General features: G+C 45.8%; 1 protein-coding gene across 3 annotated transcripts in view; it reads right to left on the reverse strand.

Annotated features, from left to right (window-relative positions):
• LOC124721924 (carbohydrate sulfotransferase 5-like) overlaps positions 1-17988 on the reverse strand; it is a 544973-nt gene that overhangs the window by 292173 nt on the left and 234812 nt on the right. The window lies entirely within an intron of this gene.

The following is a 17988-nucleotide window of genomic DNA, read 5'->3' on the forward strand; positions in this document are numbered from 1 at the left end:
CGCTTCAGTCCGGAACCGCGCTCCTGCTACGGTGCTACATGGATGTGTGTGATGTCCTTCAGGTTGGTTAGGTTTAAGCAGTTCTAAGTCTACGGGACTGATGACCTCAGATGTTAAGTCCCATAGTGCTTAGAGCCATTTGAACCATTTAACAACTTTTAGTGTTGGGATTTACGAAGGATACAGTTTATTATTTGACTGCTTCTTATGCGCCTCAGCTGTTAACAAGGTCTTTAATCTTACTATATCAAATACTGTGGGTTCAATACATGGTTCCATATATGCTTCGATAGATGAACGCATGTCTGAAGGACACTGCACAGTACACCGTAAAAACACAGACGCTGCAAAATAGTGTTACATGTCTAAATAGGCCGCGACAATAATAAATAAGTGTCTCTCTGTGCGGCAATCATGGCAACTGTGGAAGTGCAGGACGTGGACACATGGTAACATGTGGAGATTTGGGTCGATCCAGGAGGCGTGTTCAGATAGCCAAAGTACAGTCTGCTTTAGGCAGTGGTCGCGTACGGACCGGCTCCACGCGCCCGACAGCGCACCGCAGTTGTTTACTTCCGCGTCGCGGTATTTCGTGTTGTGTAGCGTCCATTACTACTGCACCTCATGGCGCACTGTTAATGCCGAGCGACACTTAAAGTAACATACCAAGCCGAACATGCTGGACCACGCGCTATGAAATTGAACAATTCATTCGCGAAGAGTTACGTCTGGACCCCTAGGAAGAGATAGGTATTAACTTCTCTATCACTGTCAGTATAGTTAATATTAAGATGACTACGGAGGAAGCATCTGCTAAGGTAGTTCGACAACACGCACACGGACTCAAGTTCAAGCATTCTGATGGGCATATTCGAGAGGTAACGGTAGATCACGCTGGTTACGGTCTTCGAACAATTCGGGTTTTGAGCTCCCCTTCGAAGTGCCACAAGACGTGATCGTCGAAGCTTTCCGAGCCTACGGCAATGTTGCTGGGCACATTGCAGAAAAATGGCAGACGTTCACGACATACCACGTGTTGAATGGTGTCTGCCAAATCAAAATCTAACTCTCCAAACATGTACCATCCTATCTGCTGATTGGTGGCGTGAGAGCCATCGGTAAGTATGATGGCCAGCCGCGGATGTGTGCCGGTTGCCGACGTTTACTCCAGGTCCCGACCGGTGACGCAGCTCCCAATGCGACGGTCATTTCTTTACCAGATAGCTACGCCACAGCCGTACGCAGCCCCCATGCGTCACTTCAGGAAGCTCCTGTTCTCTCCTCCACCCCCGGCACTCCCCACTGGAAATGACGGTGCTGCCACGGCCTCACCGGCACCATCTCTTCCGATGGCTACAACACCACTAACTCTGCAGAGCTCAATGACCAGTCTGTCCGCTGCGACGGACATCGATGTGAGTGCGGTGCCTACCTCTGCTTTTCTTCAGACAGGCGCGACCTCGGACATTGAACGTCAACATTCTGATACAGAACAGCACCTCCGAAAGCAGCGGTCACCCCGAAAACGGAAGAAGCGAAGTCAAACTCCAGCCGACGACACACTTCTTCATGTGGCATCACAGGCAGTGGAGTGGATACAAGACAGTGTTCTCCCTTCGAGCGCCCTGCCAACAGGAGTGACCACTCCTGATGTCCCATCTGAGAAACGATCCCACCCAACAACGATGGATTCGATGGAGGGAGAGTCTCTGGACCCCGCTACAGCAACGTCACCACAACTCTCCCTCGATGAGTGCGACAGTAGCTTGCCACCTATTCCAATCTCCTGGGCTGGTGATGTCGACGATGGAGCAGATCGCGATGGTGGCCCTCCCGCCAGTCAGTGCCCCTTGCAGGTGCCTGACCCACCTTCCACCAAGTTACTGCGGCTACAGTGACTGTGTCGGATGTTACACGCCAGCCGGACATCTCTGCCGGAACATCTGTGCCAATGGTGGGAGCGCGCCCACAACACTACCGCATCGCGACGATGAATCTGGCCACCATTCGGGCTTCTCACGAACTGACAATGTTCGGAGAGACCATTTATGCTGCTGATGACGACATTGCCCTCCTCCGAGGAGTGATCGTCGCTAATTTCAACGCCCCCACTGCTACACAGCACAATCTCCTATGCTTCTGACAACGGTAGTGGAGTCGCCTTCATCTTCGGTTGTGGACTCCCTGCTAAAGATGTAATGTACCTTCCTAATGCTAGAGGCATGACTTTCACGCTGTTCGGCGTCCACATCCTCAATGAATATGCGCCGTCCGGCTCCAGTCGACGTCGTGACCGACACATTTTCTTTGCTGACGAAGTAACGCCGCTTTTTGAGGGTCTCCTGGATGAAATGGTCCTCGGTGGTGACTTCAACTCCACATAAGGTCCTGCTGACCAACTTCCGCATCATTCCTGTGTGCGGCCTTCTCCGTCATCATCGACAGACTTCAGCTTGTTGACACATGGACAAAGGTTCATGGCACCCTTGCAAGTTTCACATATTATACGGCGCATTCGTCCAGCCGCCTCGACCGTATACGTCTCACACATTCTCTTGCTGCCAACACACTACATGCCGAAATATGGCCTTTGGCTTTCTCTGACCACGACGCCTACATTTGCGATGCCGTCCTCGTCCGCCAACAGGTGTGGCACAGCCGCGGCCTGTGGAAATTAGACTTTTACCACCTGACTGTCCCTGAATGCCGACGGATCGTTGAGGATGCGCTGGCCCTCTCTCGTCGACGTCGCCCCGCATACACATCCACTTTATCCTGGTGGCTATCCTGCACTGATGGGATATGGAAAAGACATCAAAGCTTGGCAAGCGAGCACCATGGACTTTTATTATGCAGTGCTTCGCGGCTGCACTCTGATGGCATTCTCTCCTGTCCGTCAGACGATAGCGCATCGTGGTAAAGCGTAGATCACTTCACTCGTGCGACGACGCTTGGAAGGGACCCTTGTCAGATCCTGCACCCATGACCATATGCCTCACGAAACGCCATCGATGTACCACCTCCTCACAGAACGCCGTCGTTGTCGTGGAACTCTCATCTACGACCTCACCGATGTGGAAGGACGACGATACACTACGCAATGTCCCATTTGTCACGCTTTCTATTCTCATTTCCGCCGACTGTACGCTGCCGTCCCACATCCCTCGACTTTAACTGAGGAGGTAGCTGCACTGACTGTCAACACCAGGCCTGAGGATGTGGCTCAAGAACCTCAGGAACAAGTGACCTCCGATGAAGTCCTAAATGCTATCAAAGTGGGAGCTGCCAACAAGTCCCTGGACCTGACGGCCTCCCCATCGAATTTTACAAGTGTTGTAGTTATCTTTTGATACCTATTTGGACGTCCATCAGTCGTGAATTGATGTCACCCACGACGACGATCCCAGCCACCTTCCTTGATGGGGTCATCATTCTGGTCCCTAAGCCACATGGGCGATCACGGATCTATGTTTACTGGACCATCACTCTACTCAACAGTGACATGAAAATTTTTACCCGATTGTTGGCCTCACGACCCAAGAAGGCAGCAAGATACGTCACCTCATTTGATCAGACTTCGCTGGGCGGTGACAACAACATCCATACGGCCCTTTGCCGTTCCGGGGACATGATCGCGCTCGCGTGGTCGCAACATTTACCTGGCGCATTAGCATCGCTTGACTCCAGTCACGCATTCGACCGTGTCGACCATACCTTTCTGAAATCGGTTCTCCAACACATGGGTTTTCCGGCCCTTATAGTAACAATGGTAATGCGGTCTTGAGCGGGGTGACTTCAAGAATACTCTGTAATGGTCGCCTCACTGCACCTCTAGCGATCGAGCGCTCTGTCCGACAAGGTTGACCACTTTCCACGATACTGTATGCTTTGGTCCCTACTCGAGGGGCTTCGCCAACGCCTGGTCAGTATAACATTGAATGGGCACCGCTTCTGTTGTACTGCCTATGCTGACGATCTAGTCCCCTACCTCCGCAATGAAGACGATGTTCGCGCGGCTCTGACTTGGGTGGCAACGTATGGGGAAGCATCGGGCAGTTCTCTTAGCATTTCCAAATCGAAGGTTCTGCTCATTGGTGAGCGTCTAGTTGAGAGATATGTCGCTCTTCTAAGTGTGGCCACCAGTGTCCGCTGTTTGGGCATTGATTTTATGAATGACCTCCGTGGTTCAGCGGCAACCAACAGTAGAGGTCTCCTCCGAATGATCAGGGCTGACCTTGTGGACCACCGCCTTAGATCCCTCGACATTGTACAGCGTGCGCAATACGTGAATGTTTACCACGCCTCACGCATCCCACATGTGGCACAAGTGTTCCCGGTTCCGATTACCCTCGCGCGTTGTATGTTGGTGGCGATGGAATCCTTTGTCTTTACTGGGATGTTATTTAAAGTTCAATATTACTCCTTTGCCCTCTGTGGGAGCGTGGTGGAATGGGATTATTCTATGTGCCAGACAGAGTTACGGCACTTTTTGTTAGCTCCCAACTGAAAGTCTGGTGTCGCTGCCCGACAAGCCTGACCGGACTGCTTTTGTATGAATACGCGCCAGTCTCCATGTCAACCTCAGTGATGTTATCAGACATTCCATCCCCCTTCTATCACTGTCGGCACTTCTTTCTTGAATTAAGTTACATCCTGCACTCCTTACCCCTTCCACGTATACTCCAGACAAAGGCTGTACACGACACATTACACATGTATCGAACCCCCAACCCCATCGAACACAAGTTTCCCCAGATCATATGGCGCCGTGTGTGGAAAGCGGTGCATGCTGGTCATCTCGACACCAGCGTTCAGTCCACATGGTATATCACCGTCAATGGCAAACAGATCAACCAGTTTCGTTTGCACCGCATCCGCCTCGCTGACACACCCCTCTGTTTTCACTGTGGTGTGGAGGACACAGACGCTCATCGATTCTCATGTGGTCCGTCGTCTGACGTCTGTAAGCTCGCCCAGCGTATCTTGGCTTTCCTTACCCGGCAGACACCTGCTCAGATGACTTTCCTGACGCTTTTATTCCCGGATGTGATACATTACCCCCGCAACAAAAACTAACGCTGTGAATGGGATACGCGGTCATACGGTCCTCCACCTTTTTAGCCCCGATGAGAAATCAGAACTAGGCTATTGGACGTACTTTAACGATCGACACTGTGCAATTGTTCGCAACCCCAGATACAAGCAGTTCAAATGGCTCTGAGCACTATGGGACTTAACATCTGAGGTCTTCAGTCCCCTAGAACTTAGAACTACTTAAACCTAACTAATCTAAGGATATCACACACATCCATGCCCGAGGCAGCATTCGAACCTGCGACCGTAGCGGTCGCGCGGTTCCAGACTGTACTGCCTAGATCGGCTCGGCCACACCGGCCGGCTACAAGCAGTACTTTCCAATTTTCTACGGAGCGCCTTTCATGACCCGCCTTCCAGTTGGAACTTCCAAGCCATGAGATGCTGATGCTTTTTTGCTGACATGATGTTCGGAACATACTACAAACGGAGTCTTCATTAAAATTTCAAGAAGACACGTTTGGATGTTCCGTCAATCGGAAGGCCCTAGCGACTCCTGGAATTCTGGTACATAGACTAAAATAATTAAAAAACAATTAATAAATAAGAAGAATAAAAAATTACAAATAAAAAACAAATAAATAAATAAAAGGAAATAAAAATATACACAGACAAAACGCAAAAAGAAACAAAAAATGCAAAAAATAAATTAAAAAACAAAAGCCCTTACACAACTACTTCATTTTCATCGCTACATTCTATGTTCTTGCCCCCTACTTTCTTTTTTTCCCCTGTAATAATAGGTTAGTTGTTTTGGGATAGGCGTAGATAGGCGCCAACGCCTGAAGAGTTGCATTATATTTTATTTTATTTATTTATTTTCTTTTTTTTTAGGACACAAGTGGCAGTGGCAAGTAGAGATTTTTTTGTAGTTTCTCTTTCCTGTCCAGGGGCGAAAAAACAAAAAGTTCTTCAGACGACCGCCTGGGTAAAGTGGGAAAACCATGTTCGGGTCCTGGTCCGGCACAAATTTTTATGTATCACTAACAAATTGTGCAGATCATGTCTAATCATATTCGGAAATGTGAATACGTTTCTTCTAATTGTAAATGCCTCTCCTTGTTTTTCAGTAAACAGGTTCCTCACTGTGCCTTCAGCGTACAGTCTAATAATACAAACATAAATTCAAAAAAAAAAATGGTTCAAATGGCTCTGAGCACTATGGGACTTAACATCTATGGTCATCAGTCCCCTAGAACTTAGAACTACTTAAACCTAACTAACCTTAGGACATCACACAACACCCAGCCATCATGAGGCAGAGAAAATCCCTGACCCCGCCGGGAATCGAACCCGGGCTTGGGAAGCGTGAACGCTACCGCACGACCACGAGATGCGGGCAAACATAAATTCAATTAAGACACTAATCACGTACCGTTTTTCATATAGGAACAGATGCGTTCTTCATCAGCTTATTGCTTACAGTGCATGGTGAAACACAGATTAGAATAAAGGTGAGAAAGATCTGAAGCTAATTCCAAGTATATAAAATTCTAAATTTTCCCTCGGCTACCTTAAAGTTATGATTGCCCTTCCGGCTCGCCTCTTTTCGAAATGCATACAGTATGTGTGTGCATATGCACAAAACAAATGTGTGTGGTGAACTGGATCACTGGGGTATTTCATTGCCATACACAAAGAAGACGGAAGATATAACTGTTTAATGTCACGCCGAAAATTAGATGATTATAGATGGAATGCAGGCTCACAACGGACACTGACAGGGCAGGAAATCGCTGCAGTCTTTCTGAAGAGACATGCGCGCCGGATTAGCTTTCGATGGTTTGCTACAACAACCAGCGGGATGTAATGTAAGGTTTTTTGGTTCACTTGTCTCGTCGAGACTAATTCTGGGCTGGTTCCCATCGTTACGTCAAAGACCATACACTGAGCTAAATTTCGAAAACACATAGATCAAAGTTTACAAGCTTCGCAGACATATATAGCAAACGACTTTAATTTTTTAGGATAACAGACGAAGGTGGCCCTAGGTACGGTTTCGGCCCATAGAATTAAAATAACGTCCCCATGGTCGCTTGTGATGCATTGTTGGGCACTGTCACAAGTGGGACACCCACTGCAGAAGACAAATGTATCCATCGAGAACTGTTAAAGAAGCTGCGTCTTCCTAACATATGTGAACACCCCCTCCACCCCCCCCCCCCTCTCCCTCTCCCTCTCTCTCTCTCTCTCTCTCTCTCTCTCTCTCTCTCTCACACACACACACACACACACACACACACACACACACACACACACACACACACACAACATAGGCAAGGCGTGACCGAAAGTATCCAGTACTTATCCGAAATTGGACTAACTTTTGCCTTGGGTTTGTCTCGTGCTTTGTCCTTACTAAAACCTTCGAAAGTCACAGGCAAAGATGAGCTTCATTTTTCCTATACAACGGGTGTCTCTTCATAGTGGGGAGCAACAGTAAGAGAAATATTGGTCATAGTGCTCTTTCATATGGTCTACGTACGCTATCACTACGTTTCATGTGCTACATAACTTCGTTGTGTGTACATCACTCTTCTTGCAACATTTAAATGATTTTCAATAATATACACTGACGTGACAAAGGTCACGGAATGGCGATATACACATGTACACATGGCAGTAGTATCGCGTACAAATGGCATAAAAGGGCAGTGCATTGGCGGACCTGTCATTTGTACTCAGGTGATTCATGTGAAAAGGTTTCAGACGATTTTATGGCTGCACGACGAGAATTAAAAGACTGTACGGAGTATCCATGTAGATGTAGATGGAATGGCAGTTGGAGCTAGACGTATGGGACATTTCATTTCGGATTCAATATTCCAAGATCCACAGTGTCAAGAGTGTGCCGAGAATACCAAGTTGCAGCCATTACTCTCACCACCGACAACGCAATGCAGATGGCCTTCACTTAACGACCTAGAGCAGCGGCGTTTGCGTACAGCTGTCAATCCTAACAGACAAGCAACACTGCGTCAATAACTGAAAAAATCACTGTGGGACGTGTGATGAACGTATCTGTTAGGACAGTGCGACGAAATTTGGCTTTAATGGGCTCTGGCAGCAGCCGACCGACGCGAGTGCTTTTGCTAACAGCACGACATCACCTGCAGCGCCTCTCCTGGGCTCGTGACCATATCAGTTGGACCCTTGACTAGAAAACCGTGGCCTGGTCAGATGAGTCCTGATTTCAGTTGGTAAGAGCTGATGGTAGTGTTCGTGTGTGGCGCAGATCGTACGAAGCCATGGATCCAGCTTATTAACAAGGGACTCTTTCAAAGCTGGTAGTGGCTCCTAATGGTGTGGGCTGTGTTTACATGGAATGGACTGGGTGGTCCAACTGAGCCGATCATTGACTGGAAATGTTTATATTCGGCTAATTGGAGATCATTTTCTGCATTTCATGAACTTCATATTCCCAAACAACGATGGATGACAATGCGCCATTTTTCCAGACCAAAATAGTTCGCGATTGGTGTGAAGAAAATTCTGAACAGTTCGAGAGAATGATTAGCTACCCATATCGCCCGTCATGAATCCCATCGAGAGGTGAGCTTGTGCACAAAATACTGCATCAGCAACAATTTCACAATTATGGACGGCTATAGCGGCAGCATGGCTCAATATTTCTCTAGGAGACTTCCAACGACTTATTGAATCCATGCCATGCTACACTACGCCTCCTGAATGGAGGTCCTACACGAGATTAGGAAGTTTCTCAGGACTTTTATCACCTGCAGTGTAGATAAGAAGTTAAACAAATTTCTAACTATTAACAAAACAATACTAAAATGTGATGAGCAACAGAAATGTAAAACCACCCTCACGATAAGCATACACAGAGTAATCTCGCAATTAGAAAACATTGTGTAGCGCGATGTGGAGATAGTTCCTACGCCATTCACCACTCACTCAGTAATCAACCGAGGGCCCTGGCCGAAGTGCTCAGATAAAACGACAACGCCTCCAAATATAACAATCAAAACTATTGCGCGCCGTTGATTTTTTCCTCGAGAGCACGTTGGAATCAGCAACACATGCAGGAAGAAAACATATTTAGTAAGAGAACATGCCTATGGAGGCATGAGTTATCTTAGAAATGATACATGGGCACCAATAGTTGGATGTAAATCGGTGCTGTACTCAACGGGTAACGGAAAAGCCCTAAGGGAAAAGACGTGTGTATTGCTCTAGCAGGAGAGTTAGGGTGTAGTGTGCAAGGGCCGAAATTTAAGAAAACTGAGCTGTAGATCCTTCTTTCCCCGTATGCCTGATTACGTGTTTCACAAATTTGCAAATTTCGCTGAAATCTTTGATAAAAGACGTTATAATGTACAGCCTTTGACATGAAACCTGGCCGCCAGCCGGATGCCGCAGAGACTAAATGGATGAAATGGCTCTGAGCACTATGGGACTTAACTTCTGAGGTCATCACTCCCCTAGAACTTAGAACTACTTAAACCTAACTATGCTAAGGACATCACATACATCCATGCCCGAGGCAGGATTCGAACCTGGGACCCTAGCTGTCGCGCGGTTCCAGACTGTAGCGCCTAGAACCGCTCGGTTACTCCAGCCGGCGCAGAGACTAATCCGAGTAGTCCACTTAAGGTGTCAATAAAACTGGCCAACCCTCATAATTCAGGAAGTGGTGTCTTCCACTTGACGCGTTGTAATGTTGTGTCTGTTCCAGGTTTAGTGGCAAACGTTGCGCAACGTACACGCAAAATAGAGTGTTTGAGGACAATGTTAAAAGTATCGGTCTGGTGGAAACTAAAACGTGATGTGCTTCATTTTCTAATCTATCAGTAATACCAAAACTTTTCAGAATCGTTTCCGTGAAAGATCTCATGACTGAGAACGTTTTACACTGGAGTGTTCCCTCGCGATTCATCTGCCACCGAACACCGTTCCCCTAACGTCGGGCTGCGTCCACTCAATTGATCGGAACGCGGCGCACATTGAGCTCCTTTTTGCTCTCGCACTGGCAAATATAAAATTGTCTACTATTGTAGTTTGATTTTCCGTACGAAATAACTTCTATAAGCCTAGTTAACAAGGTGCAGTTACACAAGACACGTTGGTTGCTACGAGTGTATTTATCAATTGTCATTTTTTTATTTGAAGTTCTGTAAGGAGCAGTCAGGTGAAAACGAGATAGATAAAAAAAGCAAGTACACTGCTTATTGTTTCAAAATAATCGCCGTAACTGTTAATATATTTGTCCCACTGTGAGACAAGATGAGTATCCACTGACTTATCTCAGAACAGGACATGACGGAACAAGCTAGAAGAACTGGATTTCAAATCAGCAATGATTGCATACTGCCCTATATGTTGGAATGGAAGCATCTGATATATATAATGACATCAGAAAACTTAAATCGAACGAGGTTTCACACTTCTACAGGAGTATCTGTGAATCGATCCGAAATGACACAGCAATGCGACAACTCATTACAAGGGGATAATTTTTCGCTAACGGTGTTTGAGGATGAGAATCTTAAATCGCACCGATTCACATCAGGTACCGACAAATACTGAGATCACGGAACTCCAGTACTCACATACATTAGTATTTTTACAGAATAGACAGCGCTACAATAGGCAGCAACGATACTTGCTTCTGAGAACGTGAAGAAAATTTGGAACCAACCTCCGTCCTGGTACCCCTATGTCAGTTATCAATATTAATGGTAAAGGCACCAGGTTCAAAAATGGCTCTGAGCACTATGGGACTTAACATCTGTGGTCATCAGTCCCCTAGAACTTATAACTACTTAAACCTAGCTAAACTAAGGACATCACACACATCCATGCCCCAGGCAGGATTCGAACCTGCGACCGTAGTGGTCACGCGGTTCCAGACTGAAGCGCCTAGAACCGCACGGCCACACCGGCCGGCAAGGCACCAGGCATTTGAGCAAAGCCGGCCGGAGTGGTCGTGCGGTTCTAGGCGCTACAGTCTGGAACCGCGTGACCGCTACGGTCGCAGGTTCGAATCCTGCCTCGGCCATGGATGTGTGTGATATCCTTAGGTTAGTTAGGTTTAAATGGTTCTAAGTTCTAGGGGACTGATGACCACAGCAGTTAAGTCCCATAGTGCTCAGAACCATTTGAACCATTTGAGCAAAGTACGCTGTATTGTCGCTTCGAGAGAGCTGTTGATACTTACGTAAACGCTAAGAGTGAGACAATAGCAGACGGCTCCTAAGGAAAGGTAAGTCTTAAAATTCATCTACCTTTATGCGTCCACAAAACTAAAACGTGATTCAGCTCTGAATCTGCTAAAGCAAAGTAGTCAGTGGAAAGAGGACCATAATGCAACATAAAGTAATTCTGTTCGTTTCTGTGTTATACATGTGACAAGCTCCCTGTGCTTTCATGAAATACAGAGTTGTAATCATTTACACCTATAAATAAACAGTAAGGTGCACAGTGGAGGCTGCGTTGTACCACTACTAGTCATTTCCTTTCCTGTTCCATTTTCCCAGAATTCTCCCAACAAGCAAAAGTCTAACATTTGACCTCCCTACTACTCGTTCCACTTGATATCGCTATGCAAGTTTACAACTTGGTATTCGAGCTCCTGTACTGTGTCAAGCAGTACACTACTAATACTGTCTTCGAACAGTACAGAATTGTTTTTCACACTCATCTGGATTAACTTACATTTTTATTAGTCTGGAGCAAGCTGTCATTCATCACACCGACTAGAAATTCTGTATAAGTGATTCTGTACCCTCCTACAGTCACTCAACGTCGATACTTTCCCGTATACTACAGAACCGTGAGAAGACAGTAACACATTGCTGCTCACCCTATCCGTCAAATCGTTTATGTATATTGAGATCAAAAGCGACCCTATCACACGTGCATGGGTTCTATTTCTTAATAAGCCTTGGAGCCACTCACATATCTGGGAACTTATTCCATATGCTCGGACCTTCCTTAATAGTTTGTAGTGGGGCTTCGTGTAAAATGATTTTCGAAAATCTAGGAATGTGGAATCTGCCTGTTGCCCTTCATCCACGGTTCGCAGGATACGGTGATGGACAAGGAAAACCTGAGTTTCGCAAGAGCGATGCTTTCTAAATCCGTGCTGACTTTTGGACACAAAATTTTCTGTCTCAAGAATGTTTATAATACTCGAAGTCAGAAAATGCTCAAGGATTTCGCAGAAAACCAATGTTAAGGATATTTTTCTGTAATCTGCTGGTCTGTTCTTGTACTCTTCTTATGTTCAGGAGCTACCTGCACTTTTTTGCAGTGGCTTGGGATTTTGCATTCTGCGAGAGATTCGAGTTAAATGCAAGATAGCCGGCCGAAGTGGCCGCGCGGTTCTGGCGCTGCGGCCTGGAACCGCGAGACCGCTACGGTCGCAGGTTCGAGTCCTGCCTCGGGCATGGATGTGTGTGATGTCCTTAGGTTAGTTAGGTTTAACTAGTTCTAGGGGACTAATGACCTCAGCAGTTGAGTCCCATAGTGCTCAGAGCCATTTTTTTTAATGCAAGATAAGTAAGGAGGAAATGCCGTACAGTACTCCCTCTAAAACCGAACTGGGATTCCATCCGGATCTGGCGACTTATTTGTTTTCAACTCTTTCAGTTGTTGTTCTACGCCAGGGATGTCTGTTACCATGTTCTCCACACGGGAGTCTTTGAGACGGTGAACCGACGGTATGTATGTGCGGACGATCCTCCAGCATTAATAGTTTCTTAAACGGGAAATTTAAAGCTTCAGCTTTTCTTTTGGTGTCTTCTATTGCGATACCAGACTGGTCGACGAATAGGATCAACAGCTTATTTCCTCTTTCCAGCATAAATACTCTCCCAGCTTTCTCGAAGGATTTATTAACTTCAGTAACCATCATCGCTATGGTGACATAATGATCACCAATCCCTGTCTCTATACAGACTGCCAATAACGTCAGGCCTGTTTGCAGCTACATGGTGCAAAATATTTCCGTTGAGTGTCAGTTATTGAACTACCTGCTGAATACAGTTTTCGAAACTCATATTGACAGCTACTTCGAAGACTGTGTGTCCTAACCACCCGCAATAAATCCACAGACACCCCAGTTTATACTCGGCAGGTTAAAGTCGTCTCCCATTAATATTGCATGATACGTGTACTTCCGCGCTACTGAGCATAGACCTTCTTTGAATGATACCACGACTATTACGGCCGAATCAGGTGGTGGGTGGAAACATCCGATGATTAACTTGAGTTCAACTAGGCCATTAACTGTGTCCGGATAACTCATATTCACACTTAGTTTCAACGTCGATTGACAAGGTATTTTAATCGACTGCAATGAATGCTCCATCTCCTATGGCACCTAATGTGTCTTTTCGATATACGTTCCATGCCTTGTTAAAAATTTCGGACCTTTCTGCTTACGGTTTCATCTACCTCTCGATCCAGAGAATAATTTGAGCACAACTTTCCTGGAGGACTGTAAATTCAGCAACTATGATACGAATGCTTCGGCAACTCACTGTTAAAATTTTTGCATTCAAAGTATCTTCTGTTTGTACGCCACCTTATTTTGTTGTATGCATATCGACTGTCGATTTTTCATCAGAGGAGTTTATACTATTGCCATGCCTTAAAATACCCCATATATGACGAAAATTTATCATAATATAACATATCCTCTTCCTCCAGAAAAGTTCTTTACGCACGATACCCCGACTGTCAAAAAAACAAATCAGCACTGTTTTTATCGTTGATTTGCTCATTCGAGTCTTTTCCGGTGGAGGAGATGTCTCAGTGTCCCACTCCTCACTTTGTCGCTTTGTCTCAGGATCAAACTAAAAAATACAGTATTCATCACCTGTGAGCACACGACTCAACCATTCGAGGTCATTGGCAATCCTCTCAGGTAGATCAACGCACGCGTTTGTTCCATTGTCCTCCTCAAGAAGATCAACGCACACGTTTCTTCAATTGTCTTTCTGCTAAGGTGTGACGTTTTTCAGAACCATTTTGCCACAACCTTTCGCATGTGCGAAAATTCGGTCGAAATTTGATGTACGGTGAAAGTGTTTAACAGGTCACCTATAATCCTTACTGTTAAACGTCGGTCTGATCTCACAAGAGCACGCATACGTTCGACGTTTGAAGTTGACTGTCTCCTTGGGCAATGTTCATCTTTAAGTTGTTCTCGGTCTTCCAAAACCGATTTGTGCCAGAGAAAAACTTGTGGTTTTGATACGGAATATTCCACATAGGCCTGTTTCAACTTTTCAGGGGTCATATTCGCGCATTCCCTATCTACGTATGTATTAAACTGGGGACCTACAAAAGACGGAGGAACGTCGTCCCGCCGTAGCCCTCAGTGGTTCACAACTCCACAACAGGCCACATCCCCCCACCCCCTCCCCCCGGGAACGTCTTATACCAGACGTTTTGCATGGTAGAATAATTATGGTGCACGCATACGTGGAAACTGTGTTTGCGCAGCAATCGCCGACACAGTGTAACTGGGGCGGAATAAGGGGAACCAGCCCGCATTCGCCGAAGTAGACGGAAAACCGCCTTAAAAACCATCCACAGGCTGGCCGGCACACCGGACCTCGACACTAATCCACCGGGCTGCTTCGTGCCGGGGACCGGCACGCCTTCCAGCTCGGGAAGCAGCGCGTTAGACCGCGCAGCTATCTGGGCGAGCGGATTCCCTAAGTTAAACATAAAAATTGCTAGCATAAAGTTGCTCTAAATTCTGTTGCTCCATTTTCGTAACATATAACAAGAACACATCTTCACTGATGAATTTCTCAAAAATCACGCGATGACCGTACGGAGCTGAAACTCGGAATGAGCATCTGGATGGGATGAACACACCGGTCTACACAAGTAGAACAACATAGTGTTGCCAGATCGCTTGCAGTGTTGTTAGTCTCATTACTATTCTCACACACCTCGTGGCTCCGTACTGTCGCCTAATGAACAAAATAAGAAATTTCGGATTATCAGACCAGCTGCATGATTGAATTGCAGAGTTTCTGGCAAACAGAACCCAACATGTCATTCTCAACGTAGAGAAATCTTCAAAGGTTACTGTATCATCAAGTGTACCCCAACAGAGAATTATTCAAATGGTTCAAATGGCTCTAAGTACTATGGGACTTAACATCTGAGGTCATCAGTCTCCTAGACTTAGAACTACTTAAACCTAACTAACCTAAGGACATGACACAAATCCATGCACGAGGCAGGATTCGAACCTGCGACCGTAGTAGCAGCGCGGCTCCGGACTGAAGCGCCTAGAACCGCTCGGCCACAGCGGTCGGCAAAAGAGTTACAGGACCATTACTTTTAACAGTACTTATTAAATACCAAGTTCCATGAGGCTCTTCGTGTTGTTGTACACTGAGAAGTGCAATGGTAGAAAAGTGTACCGAAATACAAGAAGACCCACAGTGCATCGAAGCTTGGTGCAGAGACTGGCAGTGGGCCCTCGACGTAAATAAATGTAACGTATTTCGCATAAATAAACAGAAAGACCCATTACTGTAGATATTACGATTCCAGAAAAATCACTGGAAGCAGTCACATCCATAAAATGTCTAGGAGTATGCGTACCGAGCGATTTAAAGTGGAACGACCACATCAAACTAACCGTAGACAAGGAAGATGGCACACCGAGAGTCATTGTGAGATTGTGTAGTCTGCCCACAATAGAAGTAGCTAACAAAACCCTCTTTACGCCAATTTTTGAATACTGCTCGTCAGTCTGGGATCCGTACCAAGTAGGATTGATAAAGGGTACAAAGAAGATTCACAGAAGAGCAGCGAGTTTCGTTACAGATTTATTTAGAAAGCACGGTAGCGCCACGGAGATGCTCAGCGAACTCCAGTGGTAGACGCTCCGAGAAAGGAGTTCTGCATCGTGGAGTAGGTTACCGGTATAAGGCTGAGAGGGTACGTTCCTAGAAGAGTTAATCAGTATATTGCTGTCACCTAGGTGTATCTCTCAAGAAGATTAAATAAGAAGGTTAAATTACAGAGATGAGAGCTCACACGAAGGCTTACCAGCAACCGTTCTTCCCGTGAACCATTCACTACTGGAATACTGATACAGTGAAGTGACAGTGATACAAAAAGTAACTTCCGCCACATACCGTAAGGTGACTTGCGGACTACAGATGGAGGTGTGAATGGATGGGGTAATCTGTTTCCTATCTTTGTTGGCAAAAACTCACGCACTATACATCACCAATAAAGTGGCTCGGCCTAAGCAATTTCGAGGTAGTGAGAACATCACTCTGACATAGTTCATCAAAGTCATTCACCTTAACGTTGATCTACAGTTCCAACACACAACATGCCGCTTTTGCACAGCACCAGCAATTTCACTGCACTACACGGATAAGGAGTGCTAAATAGGGTTCCACAAGTTGTGAATACACTAACATCAATTCTGAAAGTGCATCACTAAACTTACCCAGTTACACTTAACACAGTTCTGTATATACTGATTTACTAGCGGCAAGGGAATATTATTTGCTGACCATTACTGAAGTTGTAGGTCCCAATAACTATATCGAGTTCTATTTGTGAATACCGCAATCGTACTATCGTTGATTCAGTCTTACGCGGTTGAACACACATTTCTGTCTGTCTAAACATATTAAGAAAATATGTGAGAGTTCGTGCTGTTGTTGGTCTGACAGTATCGTAAGAGTGCGTTAATATTTCTCCCGTATTCAGTCACTTCCTATTCACTAGATTTTATTACAGCGAATTACTCTAAAATAATTCACACGTTTGCCGGCCGGTGTGGCCGTGCGGTTCTAGGCGCTTCAGTTTGGAACCGCGTTACCGCTACGGTCGCAGGTTCGAATCCTGCCTCGGGCATGGATGTGTGTGGTATCATTAGGTTAGTTAGGTTTAAGTAGTTCTAAGTTCTAGGGGACTAATGACCTCAGATGTTAAGTCCGATAGTGCTCAGAGCCATTTGAACCAATTCACACGTTTCCGACTATTAACATTACATTAAAAACACGCTTTTCACTTAATAGCGGCGCCTGTGTTTGTACACCGCGGTCGTCCGCCCCCACGACAGACGCACAGACTCACTCAGACCAAGACTGCTAGCGCACAGTCGGCGATAAAGCCAAAACGCGGTTACCCTTCTACTTTAAGTACCTTGCGTGGTGACAGTGTCATGCAGCACGAAACAGTGTGGGCGCGTAATTTCAAATGTTCAAAGATAAGACTATGTCGGAACGGTGGTACGCTTACACCCTCTGCAAAGCTACAGTAACTTAATCATATGATGATTATTATGAGGATATGAATGTAACATATCCTGTGCTATTAAGTTTATCGTTGACGCAAACAATGCACTTCAGGAAGTACAGCAAACAAAGAGACTAATCGCGCCACTTCTGTGTGAGCCACAGCCTGGTTAGGACATAAATGTAGCTTATCTCTACTCGAAATAATTTCAGAATGCAATCGTGGAACACAGTAATAGTCCTGATGCATATTTATATATGTGGCGAGCAAAGTGAAGTTGCACTCTTCATTAATAAGTAGTGCGTCAGTTAATTTGTACTTCATCAACATGATCTACTCATTGTCCGATCCCAAAGTAGATTACCAAACAGTATAAAGAGGAAACCAACTACCGTCACCGCAGAAGGTGTAAGAGCAGGTGGTACGCTTACAAATGGCGACAGTTGCTCCAGATTGTTGATTCAACGCAGTCTTCGGATGAGTCCGGGAAATTAACATAGCAATACGCTGCGTGAAACAGCGGCACTTCGTGTAGAACTAAATGCAACATTGTTTAGGAATGATTACAAAAGAAGCTGTGAACTCTGTTAACAAGCTGTAATTCATCGATGACATTTCTAAATTACGTATAAATGTGAATTC

Source organism: Schistocerca piceifrons, chromosome X (genome assembly GCF_021461385.2).
Source record: "Schistocerca piceifrons isolate TAMUIC-IGC-003096 chromosome X, iqSchPice1.1, whole genome shotgun sequence".
In the NCBI taxonomy this organism is placed as follows: domain Eukaryota; kingdom Metazoa; phylum Arthropoda; class Insecta; order Orthoptera; family Acrididae; genus Schistocerca; species Schistocerca piceifrons.